Raw genomic sequence first — 16,119 nt, forward strand, 5'->3', positions numbered from 1 at the left:
ACCACGGGAAACCCCCCACACTATTTTTATCACTCGGTCCAACAATTATTGACACATGGCCAAACTTACCCAGTCTGTAACTCCCTTATTTGAGAAGGCACGGTAAGATGCTTTGATTTTTCACTTACAGAACTCCCTCCTCTGATGGGTCGTTATTTTTTATTTTTTTAAAAAAGCCTAAAGCATGGGCTGGTGAGATGGCTCAGTGGGTAAGAGCACCCGACTGCTCTTCCGAAGGTCCGGAGTTCAAATCCCAGCAACCACATGGTGGCTCATAACCATCCATAGCAAGATCTGACGCCCTCTTCTGGAGTGTCTGAAGACAGCTACAGTGTACTTATATATAATAAATAAATAAATCTTAAAAAAAAAAAAAAAAGCCTAAAGCAGCACCCTTAATCTTTCCAGTCTTGGCATGGTGAGAATAGTTCTTGTAGGCTAACCTCCTGTGAAAAGCCTGGGGTGTCCAGGGCTCGCTCACCAGCCCTGTACTGAGAGACTCTAAAATAATCGGATCATGTTCTGTTGCCCACACCGCCCCACCAGCTGCCATACCGTTAGCCTGGCCCTCAGAAATGAGTGTTTGCATTGTTTCTCAGATGCGTACACATGTGTGTGTGATATGTACTTACCTGCAGATCCTTGCGCTCCACCCACCGTGGCACGTGTGACCTTCGTTTGCACAGGAAGGATTTCAGTGTCACTGTGGGCTGTGTCTGTTTTCTCCTCTGTGAGTCACCTGTTCCCAGTTATTTTGCCTGAGCACAGGATTCCCATCTCAACGTTTGCACCGGCCAACAGATCTACCCTTCGACCTCCAGGTCTGTTTATAACTTCTAGGCTCACACCCATTTCCTTTTCTCCCGGTCAGAACCACTTTTTTTTTTCTTTTTTCTTTTTTTTTTTTTTCAAATGAAAGTACCCTGTTCAGTGTGAGAGGTGGAGAAGGAATGAGCCAGGCAGGAGAATGGGCTCCTTTGATCTTAAGCTTTTGAGGTGGGAACAAAAGAGTAACTAAGGAGAGGAACAACAACAGAAATTACTCGGAAGTCCTAGCAACCTTTGACCAACTGTGAGGGCTAGGAATGACATTTTTAATGTCTTTGTAAAATGTGCAATATTTCATACTTCCCATTTTTAATTTTTTATTCATGAAGGCAGTGCCCATGGAGATTGGAGGACAGCGGTGTCAGGAGCCAGTTCTCTTCTTCCATCAAGTGGGTTCCATTGATCCCACTCTATCTTGTCATTCTCCGCAGTAATCACCTTTACCCACTGAGCCATCTCACCAGCTCTTATTCTGTATTTTCTAAAAGTAGCATATATTATTTAAAATGAAAAAAAAAAAAGAGACAAAACCCTAAAATCTCTCCAGAACCACAACACTAAACATTGTAAACCAGATTAAAATGGTACTAAATCATTTTATAAGCCTTAAGAGTTGGGCTTGGAGAGATGACTCAGTGGTTAAGATCACTGACTGTTCTTCCAGAGGACCTGGGTTCAATTCCCAGCACCCACATTTTGACTCACAGACAACTTTTCACTCTAGTTCCTGGAAGATCCAGCATCCTCTTCTGGCCTCTCTCAGCTCTGCAGACGTATGTGGAGCACAGACAAGCTCACAGGTAAGACACCCACATACATAAAAAGTAGAAAAAAATGTAAGTAGCTACCTAATATTGCACCACAGTAGCAATGAAAGGAAATCATGAAATGTTGATTTTATGGAAAAATATTCTAGTATTCCCAACCCTCTCTTCACACATACACAGCTGACTGATAGTTAAAAATCAGTGACAGTGAAAGCTAATCAACAATAACAACATGAGTCAAATGGAGTCTTATTTCATTTTTACATCAACTATGTGATCTAAATATTATCTAACACACAAGGCTCATGAAACAGAGATTGAAAAGCCTGCCCCAAACCTTAGTAATTACTGGACATGGAAATCAAAGCTGTGCCTGTAGTGGCCAAGACTGGATTTTTACCTTCTACACGTAAGCTAAGAGGCAACCTCCCTGGGACTCCTAGAAACAGATAGCATGCAACCAACAATAACAAGTCTATTGATTTACGGATCACAGACTGCTGACACAACACATTGTTGCAGTTGTGTCATCCCGTGTGCTGTTCCCTGTGGCCTCCCTGTGGCTAGATTATGCCCCCAGTTCTCCTATGAATTGATTGAAGACTAGAGAGTGGTATTTTCCAGAATTAGTTATGAGACCTACAGAGACCTCCACATCACCATAAGGCAAGTGTAAGATAGCTATGAAAAAGCACTCTCAAAATGAACACGCCCCTGCACTTTAGGGGAACTCGTGAAACCCTGACACACATCCTCATGGCTAGGGTTTATTACGGGGAAAAACTACAAATTAGTACCAGTCAAGCACTGTTTACGATGGGAGCTGCCCTGGGGAGCTACAGGAGAGGCTGTGGTCAGTGCTGACATGCCCTGAAACTGTATGGTAACACGCACTGAACACTGCCAACTAAGGAAGCCCCTAGCCTGCAAATCCAGAGCTGGGCCTGTCAATTGATCATGGAGATATGGTTGACAGCCTACATGACTGACTTTTTAAATTTTCAGTCCCTCCAGAAGTTGAGCTGAAACCACGTGGCTGTCCACTGCTACCAAAGACGCCCAGGTAAACAAAGACCTTCTTCCATGGGGCAAAGGTTAGCCCTTCCTTAGGATAAGGCTAATTCTTTCTCATTTATGCTGTCCATCTCATGGTGGAGACAGCCTCCTTTGGTTTCTAGTCTAGGTTGCAATTGTTTAGCCTATACATACACTGTGTGTGTGTGTGTGTGTGTGTGTGCTTTAATTTAAAATTTTAAATCTATTAATTAGCTTATATGTATGGTGTGCATGTATGCCTGTGTACCGTATATGTCCTGGTATCTATGGAGGTCAGAAGAAGGCATCAGATACCCTGGATCCTGAGTGACAGCTGATTGTGATCCTTCATGTAGGTGCTGGTCCAGGTCTTCTGGAAGAGCAGTCAGTGCTCTTGACTTTTGGGCCATCTCTCCAGCCCCTAGAGATGTTGTAGTAATTTACTGGGGTAAACTATTTAACTGTTAGTGAAGAAGGAGCCGCTACTATGCATTTAAAGATCTTCCTGTGCTTTCCCCATTGGATTTCTTGTTCCTCACCAAGGCAAAGCCATGTGTGTAGTGTTTCCTGCTGTAGACACAGAGCCACCGCAGTCAATAATAAACTTGAAACAGTAGTGCAGAGTGGTTAAAAGGGACACCCTGGAGTCCAGGAGACCTGGGTTTTCAGAACACTTCTGCCGTCTGCCAGCACTGTAACACCACGTGTGAAGTTTAACTTCTCGATGTCTGTTTCCCCACCCATCCCTGATGGGGCAATGCAGTTCCCAGCACATGCCCGGGTTAGAATAATTGTTTAGAAAATTCTTTAACAATTAGAGAGATACCTGAATTTCTAGGAAAATCTGATCTCTCTCTCTCTCTCTCTCTCTCTCTCTCTCTCTCTCTCTCTCTCTCTCTCTCTCTCTCTCTCTCTCTCTCTCTCTCTCTCTCTCTCTCTCTCTCTCTCTCTCCCCCTCTCTCTCCAATAAATGGTGAGGATTTTTAACTATGGCTTTTAATTTTTTTGCACTCTTGTACAAAAAAATAACAACCCAAACAAACAAAAACAAGACCCAACAAAAATATTGTTCTGAGGGAAACAATTTGAAGTTAATAGTCTGTACCTTGCTTTGGCTTGTGACTTTTGGGCAGGCGTATCTGTTCTCACAGCCTCTGTGATCACTGTGGACCATCTCTGGCAGCCCAGGCTCCTTGAGGCTCAATGTGGGCTCTGACTATTCTCCACTTTCCCCAGGAACAGGCTGCCTTCCCATTAACTCCTTAGTAGTGAGGTGGGAAAGAGATGTGTGAGAGCTGAGTCAATTAGATTCATTTTCCCTCCCAAGAATTATATTTATAGTTTGGTCTTTGCTTGTTTTCTGCTTAATTTTTTCTTTTCTTTGCTTTGGTTACCACGTATGAATATTTTCAGAATATTTGTTTCTATTGGTCTACAAGAGTATAAATATTACTTACTTTCATTGTTTTTATTTTTCTTCTGCTTTTTTTTTTTTTCTTTTTTCGAGACAGGGTTTCTCTGTGTAGCTCTGGCTGTCCTGGAACTCACTTTGTAGACCAGGCTGGCCTTGAAGTCAGAAATCCGCCTGCCTCTGCCTCCCAAGTGCTGGGATTAAAGGTGTGCGCCACCACTGCCCGGCTTTCTACTTTTTTTCTTATATCTGGGAACACTGCTGTTATTTACCTCTTATTCGCTGCAGTGAGAAAAGAAATTAGAAGTCAATGCTAGCTTGGCTTCCCTTCTTCCCTTCCCTGCAAATTCACTTTGCTAGCTGCCTCTGGGTCCTCCTGTAGCAGCTGTGGGCATACAGCTCAGCATGTCTGGGCCCTGTGCCTGTCCTCAGCAACCCCATTACATATACGTGTGTATGCAGCATGTCTGGGGCCCGTGCCTGTCCTCGGGGACCCCATTGCATACACGTGAGTGTGCAGCATGTCTGGGCCCTGGGCCTGTCCTCAGCAACCCCATTACATACACGTGTGTGTGCAGCATGTCTGGGGTCCATGCCTGTCCTCGGGGACCCCATTGCATACACTTGAGTGTGCAGCATGTCTGAGCCCTGGGCCTGTCCTCGGGGACCCCATTGCATACACGTGAGTGTGCAGCATGTCTGGGGCCCATGCCTGTCCTCGGGGACCCCATTGCATACATGTGAGTGTGTAGCATGCCTGGGGCCCGTGCCTGTCCTCGGGGACCCCATTGCGTGCATTTAGAATATGGCTCTTTCTGGCTTTTAACTTTCTGAAAAAATTCAGTCTGTACTTCACTGAAGTCCCTCTTTTACTTCTACGTTGGGATACCATGTTTTAAAATCTTCTTCTGTTATGTCTGGACATTTGGAGCCTGAGACAGAAACTTCTTTGTTTTCCATATTTAGTTGACTATTTGTTCTCTTGACCACCTGATACTTTAATTCTTTTTTTTTTTTTTTTTAAAGATTGATTTACTTTATGTGTATGAGTGCACAATAGCTGTCTTCAGACACACCAGAAGAGGGCATTAGATCCCATTACAGATGGTTGTGAGCCACCATGTGGTTGCTGGGAATTGAATTCAGGACCTCTGGAAGAGCAGCCAGTGCTCTTAACCGCTGAGCCATCAGTCCCCCATACTTTAATTCTAGCAAGCAGCTACTGTGCCCAGGTTGGTTGAGGCAGTTTAGCTGGTCTGAGACTCTCTAAAACCATGAAGCAAAATGTTATGGATGTGTGAACACATGTATTATCCCAGGGCATAAGCCGGTAATACTTGTTTTCAAAGAAAGCCACGAGTCAAGTGTTGAATGATTGCATAAAACAGGCCAGCCGGAGTTACATAGTAAGACTAAAAAATTAAAAAGGTAGATGAATAAATGAATAAATAGAGCTAAATAGAACAGCAGTATGATATTGATGTTAGAATTTTAAATCAGGCTTTAAATTTTAGATTTTTATTTTATTTTATTTTTGGTTTTTAGTTTTTGGTTTTTTTTCGAGACAGGGTGTCTCTGTATAGAATGTTTTGTTTTGTTTTGTTTTTAAATCTTAAGCCCTGGGAATCTTTTATCCAAGGAGTGGGAGGGGCATAAGGGACTGCCACCTCCTTTGATTTTCACATAGGTTTTCTGTTACCCGGCAACAGCTCAAAAGTTTCAGTCAAACAGATTAGAGAGGAAAGAGGATTCATGTACATTCAGCCCAAACTGTGGGAGGGTGGGAGCGGCAGGGCCTGAGTTACTTTACCTTTACCCGCTGTGATCCCTCATTGGGAACAATTGAAATGTTAAGGCAGGGGGGTGGGAGAGAGAAAATATTCTTTCTTCTCTGCAAAGGGAACAGAGGTTAAATCTATGTGGGCAGAAATGAAACAACATCAATGTATAAATGGGCAGCAATGTGCTTTATTAGCTACACTTGGGATTGTGTAAACACACGAGTCCAGGGTCAAGTAGCCTGTGGCCTTTCAGGAAGAGCATTTCCTGCACCCTCAGCGGCGGCCTCCAGAGAGTCTCAGAGTGGTGACAACTGTGGAAAACGGAACACAGTTGTGTCGAGGGCGAACCCAAGATTGCAAATCTCTAGACTCGTGAAGATCATGTCTGGACTCCATCAATAACACTGAAGGGTGGATGGCCAGAAAGCTGTTGGCGTCTGAGGGGTTTGCTTGGGTACTTACGCTATAATCAGGTAGAGGGTTCTTACCTCCCAGTGCTAGTGATTACTGGATGCTGACTGCATACGAGAGCAAGGCGGTTAGGTACCGCCTCTTTTGCATTTTCTCGGGCAATATTTGGAAATTCAAAGAACCTTTAAAGATAGATGCTGCAGAGAACAACAACCCCAACCTCTTTTCTGCTCTGGAGGTTCCGAAATTAATCACAAGGCAGCATTGGCCTCCCTGGGGTTACCTAGCACCTCATAAAGGTTCCAGAGTCTTCAGGGGTCCCAACGCCACCGAGCAAAGCTTGAGCCAGGCACAGGAAAGTTTTGTACCTCCCATCCCCCCAAATATTTTTCCTCTCCTGAGTCCCTCCCTATCCTCAGGCTTTGGCAATGACTAATCTGTCTTTCATTCCTAAAGCCCAGTCATTTAAAACATGTTATGTAAGTGGAAGTACGTGATGAACAATATTTGGGGGTTGGCCTTTCTTCATGCTGTAATTTCATGGAGTCATCCAAGTGGTTTTGTGGATGCATAGAACTCCCTGGCATGAATACACCACGGTTCATTTAACTTTCCACACATCCAGTTTTCTGGCTCTTAAGAAAAAAGAATGTTAATGCATGCTTATTTTTTTATTTTTTGGATTGTAAGCATAAGTTGCCATTCTTTCTGAATAAAACACCCAAGAGTACCACCATTGGCTCATAAATTTTAATTTTATGAAAATTATCAAAATATTTTTGAGTGTAGTTGGACCATTTTCTATTCCTGCCAGCAGCTGGTCCAATTTCCACATCCATTCAGTCTTTTTACTGTTCTTTATTCTGGCCATTCTGGTAGGCATGCGGTGACACGTGACCATGATTTTAACTTCTTTATTATTATTATTATTATTGTTGTTGTTGTTGTTGTTGCTAGTGATCCTGAATGCCTGTTCCTGTGCTAGCTTTCATTTGGAGCTCCCCGCTCCCCAGTGAAATGTCCATTCATGTCTGTTTTCCATGTTCTAATTGTGTTGTGGTCTGACCGTTTACATTAAAGATCCTAGATGCTACCAGTCCGTTGTGGCATTCAGGTGAGCTATCTCAGCTCTTGTCTATCAATAGAACCATACAGATTTATCCATTTGTGATTGCCTTGTAATGTTCCAAGATTCAGACACATTGTAAAACATACCAGAATACCTTTCCCTTTTAACACTCACTGGTATCACATGCTTCGTTTCCTTGTTTGTAGATGGGTGGCCGGGATAGTCAGTTCGTTATCTACTGGGACTAGCGATGCTATGATTCCGACAGTGCAACACTGTGAGCCTCTTTGAGTCTTTCAAGTGGACTACCCAGACTGCACGGTACTATGGTTTCTATAACATCCCTCCCCAGATCCATGTGTTAAAGGCTTGTTTCTGAGGGTAGTTGTACTGAGAGGTTCTTTATCAGTCAGGGTTCTTTAGAGTCACAGAACTTATGGAATGAATATCCAGGCTGTAGTCCAACTAACCCAACAATGCCCAGCTGGAAATGGGAAGTCCAAGGATCTAGTAGTTGCTCGGTCCCACAAGCCTGAGTAGTTCAACTGGTCTTCTGTATAAGCGGAAATGCTGAAGAAGTAGGTTCCAGCAGATGTGCTGGCAAGTAAGTGCAAGGAGGTGAAGGAGAACCCTTCGTTCTTCCATTGTCCTTATGCAGGACTCCAGCAGAAACTATGGCTCAGACGAAAGATGTGCCTCAAGATCTGGATTAAGGGTGTAATTTCTTCCAGCCTCAAGATCCAGGTCGCAGGTATGCCCTCCATTTCTGGATTGTAATTCATTCCAGATACAGTCAAGTTAACAACTGGGATTAGACATCACAGAGAGTATATTAGTTTTCTGTTGCTGTGATACAACACTATGATCAAGGCAACTTATAGAAGGAACTTTATTTTGGCTTTTGGTTCCAGAGGATTGGAGTCTCCAATGGTAAGGAAGCATGACAGCAGACAGCGGGCAGCAGGCAGCGGGTAGCGGGCAGCGGGCAGCAGGCATGGTGGCAGGAAGCTGCGAATTCACATCTTGAACCGCAGGTACAAAGCAGAAGGAGTCACCTGGAAATGGTGAGAGACTATTAATCTCAAAGCCTGACCCCACTGACATGCTTCTCCCAATAAGACTATACCCCTTAAACTTCTACAAAAAGCACCACTGGGAACCAAGTATTCCATGCCAAAGACTGGTGGTGGGGGAGCAGTTCTCATTCAAACCACCCCATAGGTCCTTTTGAAGACGAGGCCTGGTACGAGTCTTTAGGTCACTGGGACTCTTGCCTCTTTCTCTTCTCTTTTTGTTCCCTGGTTATGAGGTGAACAATTTGCTCCCCACCATGGAACACACACCCACCAGAGGTCCAAAGCGACGTGAGGACCTGATCTTAGATCGGATCTTCCAGAATAATGAGCTGAATGAAACATTTCCCTTGTAAGTTAATTTCTCCCGCTGTTGTGATAGCGATAAGCAGCGTGCTAATACATCCAGTAATTCTGTGTTGTCCTTAGGAACTGCCATACCCTTACACACTGTGGTGGTGGCCCTGTCGCTCCGTGGTCTGTGCCGCTTACGTGTAAGCATTCTCATCCTGCCCAATCCGGGCCGCTTTCTGAGTTTGTCGTTTGTTTTGATAGTGGCCACCTTGCATGGTATAGTATGGTATAGTGTAGCATTCTCAGTAACATTTCCCAAGTGACCTTTTGAGCCTCTGAGCATACCGTCATGTTTTTATTGGCCATCTGTACATCTTTTGATAGCTCTCCATTCAAGTCCTTTGTCCAGTTTTATTAGATCCTTTGTTCTCCTGTTGTTGAGTTTTAAGCATTCTCTACATATTTTGAATATTGTTTTTCCTATCAGATATATGATTTGCAAGTATCAGATATTGTGTGACTTTCTCTCTCTTATTTAAACCTGGTCAGTATTATTTTTGATGTACAAAATGTTAAAGGTTACAGAAAGCATTATTTTACCATTTTTTTCTTTTCTTTTCTGTGTGCTTTCTATCACATCTAAGAAACCATCGCCAAATCTAATCCAGTGCTTGCTTCCAAGAGTTTTCAAATTCGGTCTTTCTTTGGTACATTTTAAGTTAATTACTTTTGCATGTTGTGTTTGGTAAGGGCCCAGTTTTATTGTTTTGAATGGGGATATTGAGTTTTCTCTGCCCCATTTGCTCTAAGGATCATTTTTTTAGTATTGGATGACTTGGTATGGTTATCAAATATCCCTTAACCATTTACACACAGATTTTTCTCCTGAGTAGTCAACTGACCTCTGCGATAGCACATTTGTGCTTGTGTGCATGTGCGGGTGTACGTGCATATGTGTGTGTGTGTGTACGTGTGCGTGTGCGTGTGCGTGCGTGTGCGTGTGTGTGTGTGTGTGTGTGTGTGTGTGTGTTGAGAGACAGGATCTCATTATGCAGCCTACACTGGCTTCAAGCTTGGACTCTTCCTTCTTCAGCCTCCCAAGTGCTGGGAAATACAGATGTATTACAACATCAGGCTTCATTCCTTCTGACACTATTATGGATGAAATTGTTTTGTAAATTCCACCATGGATTGCTCACTGTCAGCAGGCAGGAGTGTGACTGCGTTTTATGGGTTTTATTTGTGTCCTATGATTTTAAGGAATTCATCATTACTTTGGGTTATGGGAAATCTTTAATGTTTATATCTATAGGGTCACATCGTTTGTGCAAAGAGCTGTCTGCTTCTCTCTTCCTAGTTTAGAGCCTTTTATTTGTTTTTCATGCCTAATTAGTCTGCCTAGAGTTTTTAGTACTCTACTGAACAGAAGTATCAAATGAAGAAAAGATGCCAGTCTGACACCACTCAATGTGTTTTGGGAGTTTTTATTTTCCTTTTTTAAATTGGATATTTTATTTATTTACATTTCAAATGTTATCCCCTTCCCCGATTTCCTCCCCCCAGAACCCCCTATCCAATCCCTCCTCCTGCTGCTGTTTTTGTAGTTTTTCATATGAGCCTTTTAGTATGTCAAAGTAATCTCCTAGTCCTTATATATTGAGTGGGTTTTTGTTGTTGTTGTTGTGTTTGTTTGTTTGTTTGTTTGGTTTTTCAAGACAGGGTTTCTCTGTAGCCCTGGCTGTCCTGGAACTCACTCTGTACACCAGGCTGGCCTCGAACTCAGAAATCCGCCTGCCTCTGCCTCTCAAGTGGTGGGATTAAAGGTGTACGCCACCACTGCCCGGCCATTGAGTGGTTTTTAATCATTAGAGAGTATTATGGTTTAAGCAGAGAGACAATTCAGACCCTTGACAGACTGGATGATACTGAGGAGAAAACGTCTTTATTCTGCTTATCAATTCTAATGCTAAAGGTTTGCAGGAGTGCTCTCAGGCACACCATGGGTGCTTCCCCACCTTTAAGGGCTTCTTCCTTAGTAATTCTGACACATAAAAGTAACCTTGACAGCATTTATATTCTGTGCTTGAGTCTAATCCTCACCTCTTTGGCAACCCAAGTGACAGCATGTTAAAGGTGGTAGCGAGGATGAAATAAGAGTTCTGAAAGATAGTTACACTGCTTGTCACAGCAACATCAGAATAAACCAGTCTCTTGACCCTATACATGTAGTGCAGTATTGTTGATTGTGTAGCTTAAGGCCTCCTGGCAATTTCCACCAAGGAAGTAGGGCCTGGTGAAATAAGGGAAACTTATGAATAAAAGGAAGACCACAGTGGTGGTTTGGATGGGAACGATCCTCACAGGCTCGTATGTTTGAATGCTTGGTCCCTAGTTGGTGGAACTGTTTGGGAAGGATTAGGAGGCGTGGCCTTACTGGAGGAGGCATGTCTCTGGGTAGGTTTTGAGGTTTGAAAAGTCAACACTATTCCAGTTGGCTTTCTCCCTCTGCCTCTTGGTTGTCTCAATGGTTATGCTCTCCGGTATAGCTCTACTCCCATGCTTGCTTACCTGCTGCAAGTCTCCCACCATGCCGGTCATGGCCCCACCCTCTGAAAATAGAAGCGAGCCCCCAATAAACAGTTCCTTCTATATATTCTTAGTCATGGCATTTCATCATAGCAATAGAAGATTAGCTAAGATTTTTCCCACCTACGGGAAAGGGTTCTAGCGATAGGAGCCAAAGCTCTAGCTCCCGCCATCCTAGACTCACTAAGTTTTTGGGTGCAGATGAGCTTGTAGAAAAGGGGATAAACACATCTCGCCCCAACTTGGCCTTCTCCGCATAACATTTGACAATTGGAACTTCCTCTATAGCTTTATATGACCTTGACCAGTATTTGTTTCAGAAACATACTCTGACAGTACACATATGTCATTTTCATAAATAAGTTTTTTAAAAGTCAGGATGCAAGAGTTGTTAGCATCCTCTAAAAAGAAAAAGGAGCCTTATATTTTATACTGTTTGGCTACTAACAGGTTCTGCAGTACTAGGTTCCATGCTTAAGTGTGCTGATAAAATAAAACAGGTGTCGTGTCAAGACTTCTTGCTGTTGCCTCCATCCGAGCAACTCTTGCCGTTTATCTCGCTGGGAGAGTTTCAGTAGTGCTACATCTGTTTTTAACTAAAAGCCAAGTGCTGCAAGACTCAAACCAGATGTTGAGCTACACATGGACTTTTTGTGTTACCCACACTTAGTGTCCAGGACTCCCAATGCCGAGACCCACTGTTTATTTGCACACTCGTGCTTCTGACGCGAGGATTGGCTGTGTCAGCCCCACTTTGTCTTGGATAATTCCTGCTTGAAACCTTAAAAAGTCAAGTTAATTATAAGCTAATAGAGAATGAGTGTTCTCAAGGCAAAAGTGGGATTCTTCCAAGGGAAGCTATTGATTAGAGAATGTATTTGTTCTGCGTGGCTGGGGCTATGAGTGGGTCAAAGTAAGCGTGTCTTTAAAGTGTAAGAGAGGGAAAAGGGACCATTAAAGTACCTGTCACCCTGTGTGTGCAGTGTCCCAGTTTGGTATGACATAAACCTTATGAATATGTATCATGATGTATACTTTAAAACAAACCTCAAAGTGTCAAAAAAAAAAAAAAAAGACCTGTTACCAGTTGTTTTGATTAGGTCTCCAGCCAATTTGGAGATTCTATATATGGAATAAATATCTTTTTTTTTAATATTTTATTTTTTTATTATATGTAAGTACACTGTAGCTGTCTTCAGACTCTCCTGAAGAGGGTGCCAGATCTCCTTACGGATGGTTGTGAGCCACCATGTGGTTGCTGGGATTTGAACTCAAGACCTTTGGAAGAGCAGACAGGTGCTCTTACCTGCTGAGCCATCTCACCAGCCCCAAATATCTTTTTTTTTAATGCATGAAATAATTTTGTGCTTTCAACTCAAGGCCAGAAAATGTTGTAATGGCTTATTATCATTTTCTAGGATTTTCCAAGTTTATATTTTTCTGTTAGATACATTAAAATTCAGGGCATATAACTGTGCATTTTATACAAGAATTCTTGTTGGTGTCGTTTAAGAAAAAATTAAATCCTTGGGGCTGGAGAGTTGGCAAAGGAGTTAGGAATGTGTGCTGCTCTTTTGGAGGACCCAGGTTTTCTTCCCAGCACCCACGGGCCCCCTTGCAACTAACTGTCTGTAACTCCAGTTTCAGGGGATCTAATGTCCTCTTTTGGCTTCCTTTGATGCTAGAAACACAAACACACACACACATACACACACACACACACCTGAAGCTAAAAGGAGAAATATAAGAAAATCAAGACAACACAGGGCCATCTCAGAATAAAATAGAAAACCATAGCAATTATCCTAAGAATTGATTGCAAAAAGAATTTTTTATTGTTTCTTAGGAAGTAGAAATCTATTGCTAAACTACATGTCTCTACGCTTTCAATCCGCCATCCCACAAGCATGGATCAGGTAATGCAGTTAGTAGAGCTCAGTCAGCAGTTGACTCAATTCGGCTGGTTAAAAGATGCACCAAACTCGACAGAAAAGAATTCCAGAAGATTGCCATGGTTACAGCTATAGGATTTGCTATCATGGGATTCATTGGCTTCTTCATGAAACTGATCCATATACCCATTAATAACATTATTGTGGGTGGCTGAGTACTTTCTCATCACGGGACAAGTGAACCAGTGAGGGGGTGACAAGCTCATGAAGTAAAACATTGCCTGGATGCTTTGTGGTTTTTCTTTCCTCCTTCCTATGAGGTTTTCTATTTCTCAATTGAAATAATTTCAAAATAAACACCTTTTCCATAACAAAAAAATCTATTAAGTCAGAATTTGTCAATAATGTGTGTGCTCTCAAAGGCCTGGCTTAAAGGCCCCCTTCTTTCCTTTTTGTTTTTTTTTTCCTCTTCTGTGGCACACAGCTGATTTTGTTTTGTTGGTTTTTAAACTCTCTCCTACTGGAACATAAGCCTTGAGAGGTCTCATCTGTCTAGTAAATGGTTACGGTCTTGGGAAAAGTACCAGTGCTCAGAGAATAATTATATTCCCATTCGTGGGTGTGGTAATTCCAATATGCTTAGTCCAGGGAGTGGTACCATTAGGAGGTGTGGCCTTTGGTGGAGTAGGTGTGGCCTTGTTGAATGAAGTGTGTCACTGTGGAAGTGGGCTTTGAGAGAGCTTCCTCCTAGATGCCAGTCTTCTTCTGGAGGTCTTCAGATCAAGATGTAGAAATCTCAGCTCCTGCAACATCATGCATGCCTGGATGCTGCTGAGGTTCCTGCCATGATGCTAATGGATTGACCCTCAGAACCTGTAAGTCAGTCCCATTCAAATGTTGTCCTGTTTAAAAGGTACCCTGGTCATGGTGTCTCTTCACAGCAATGGAAACCCTCACTAAGACAATAGGTCTGTGCAATCAAATTACCCACACAGGCACTCCTAGGTTTACTTCACAGGCAGTACTTGGACAGCCAAGGCAACATTCAAAACTGCGCAGGGCTCATTGGAACGAGAGAGTGTAATGGCTAATTACCCCTATAATGTAGGTATGCCTCATTTAACAAACTCAGAGCTTTAAGAGAGAGAAGAAAGAACCAGAGTCCTCTCTAGCAATGGAGGGATTCAATCTCTAGACTGCCCTTAAACTCAACACAATAATCTCAACTCTTCCTTGAAGATACATCCTACCCTGCTCTGCAGAATTAGGACTTGCAGAACCCATAGTCTCATGAGCTGATCCTTTAACACCTACCCTGCTCTCTCACACACAGTCCTATTGGTTTTGTTTCCTTGGAAAACCTTGACTACACAGGAAGAACACAGGACAGCTTGGCATCGGTGCTCACTATGTCCCATTGTGTCATCGCCACCAAGAGCAGAACCCAATTACGTGGATCGTGTTGAAAGGACAAGGCGTGACCTCAAAAGCGCTTCTGCTCAATTTTATCGTGCTCCCAAGCAAGTTGGTTGGAAAGAGTTATGTCAAATAAACATGCGACCAAACAGCAAAGGTCATAAGTGTCCTGACCTAGTTGGTGAGCACACATTAGCTGGCTGTGCTGCACCACCAAGCAAATGTTTCCAAAGAGAGGAGCACACAGTCGCTCGCTCCAAGTTAGATAATGGTTTAACCACTGTGATGGATACTCCTGGTTCTCAACTTGACTGCATCTGAAATTACTTAAGACCCAAGCTGCCACCTACACCTTTGAGGTCTTTTTCTTCGTTGGATCATTTGAGGTGTGAAGAAACACCTTAAATCTGTGCCGTACCTTCTGGTGGGAGCCTATATAAAGGGCATGGAAGAAGGAAGCTCTTGCTGTCCCTGGCAAATTCATTCCTTCACTGTCATTAGAACCTACTTCTCTGGGAATTCAGCTTATACTGAAGACCACAGAGACATACAGCTTTGTACTTAGAAGCTACTGGATTCTTCCTTATGTTGAGAGACAGACATTGTGGGAATAGTCAGATCACAGCCTGTAAGCTACTCTAATAAACCGTGTGTGTGTGTGTGTGTGTGTGTGTGTGTGTGTTTCTACCAGTTGACCAATACAACCACAAAGGAAGAAAAGCACCATCACCAATAAAAAAAATATCATCTGAAAGCAAATGTTTATGAGACAGTTTGGGGTAAGGTGATGGTTAACATTCACAGTCATCTGACTAGACAGAGATTACCCTTGATGGTGTGGGCAGGCCTATTTAATAGGTTGCAGGTATTAAAAGCAAAGAAATTCTGCCTTAAGACTATAGAGTTTAGGTCTTGATTCCAACCTAGCCCCCCACTTATAGAATTTCCATGCTTATTTGAGTCATAGTCGTTAAGTCAACCCATTTCTGGTGGTTTCAATGAGAATGACCCCATTGGATCATATTTTGAATTCTTGGTCCCTAGTTAAACTGTTTAGGAAGAGTAGGAGGTGTGTCCTTGTTGGAGAAAGTGTATCACTGGGGGGCGGAGGGGCTTTGAGATTTCACAAGTCCATACCAGACCCCAGTCTTGTGTGCTCACTTACCTGTGAATCAGGATGTACACTCTCAGCGACTGCTCCAGTGCCATGCTGCCATGTCACCTGCCTCCATGCTCCTTACGACGATGACCATGGGACGAGCTCTCTAAAACTGTAAGCAAGCCCCCAGTTAAATGCTCCCCTTTGTAAGTTGCCTTGGCCAGGATGTTTCTTTACAGCAATAGAGCAGTAGCTAAGATACCTTTTGTGCTGGCTACTCTTATGCCACATTGACACAAGCTAGAGTCATCTGAGAGGGGAGAACCTCAATTGAGAAAATGCCTCCATAAGATCCAGCTATGAGGCATTTTCTTCATTAGTGATCCATGGGGGAAGACCCAGACCCCTGTGGGTGGTGTCATTTGCGGGCTGATGGTGAGCCACCACGGTAAGCAAG

At 43.1% G+C, this 16,119-nt stretch overlaps 1 pseudogene; it reads left to right on the top strand.

The window, feature by feature from the left end:
* The first annotated feature begins 13,162 nt into the window (after window positions 1-13,162).
* On the top strand, window positions 13,163-13,433 carry LOC110333521 (annotated as a pseudogene).
* Window positions 13,434-16,119: the final 2,686 nt, after the last annotated feature.

The sequence above is a fragment of the Mus pahari genome, chromosome 15 (genome assembly GCF_900095145.1).
Source record: "Mus pahari chromosome 15, PAHARI_EIJ_v1.1, whole genome shotgun sequence".
NCBI lineage: Eukaryota > Metazoa > Chordata > Mammalia > Rodentia > Muridae > Mus > Mus pahari.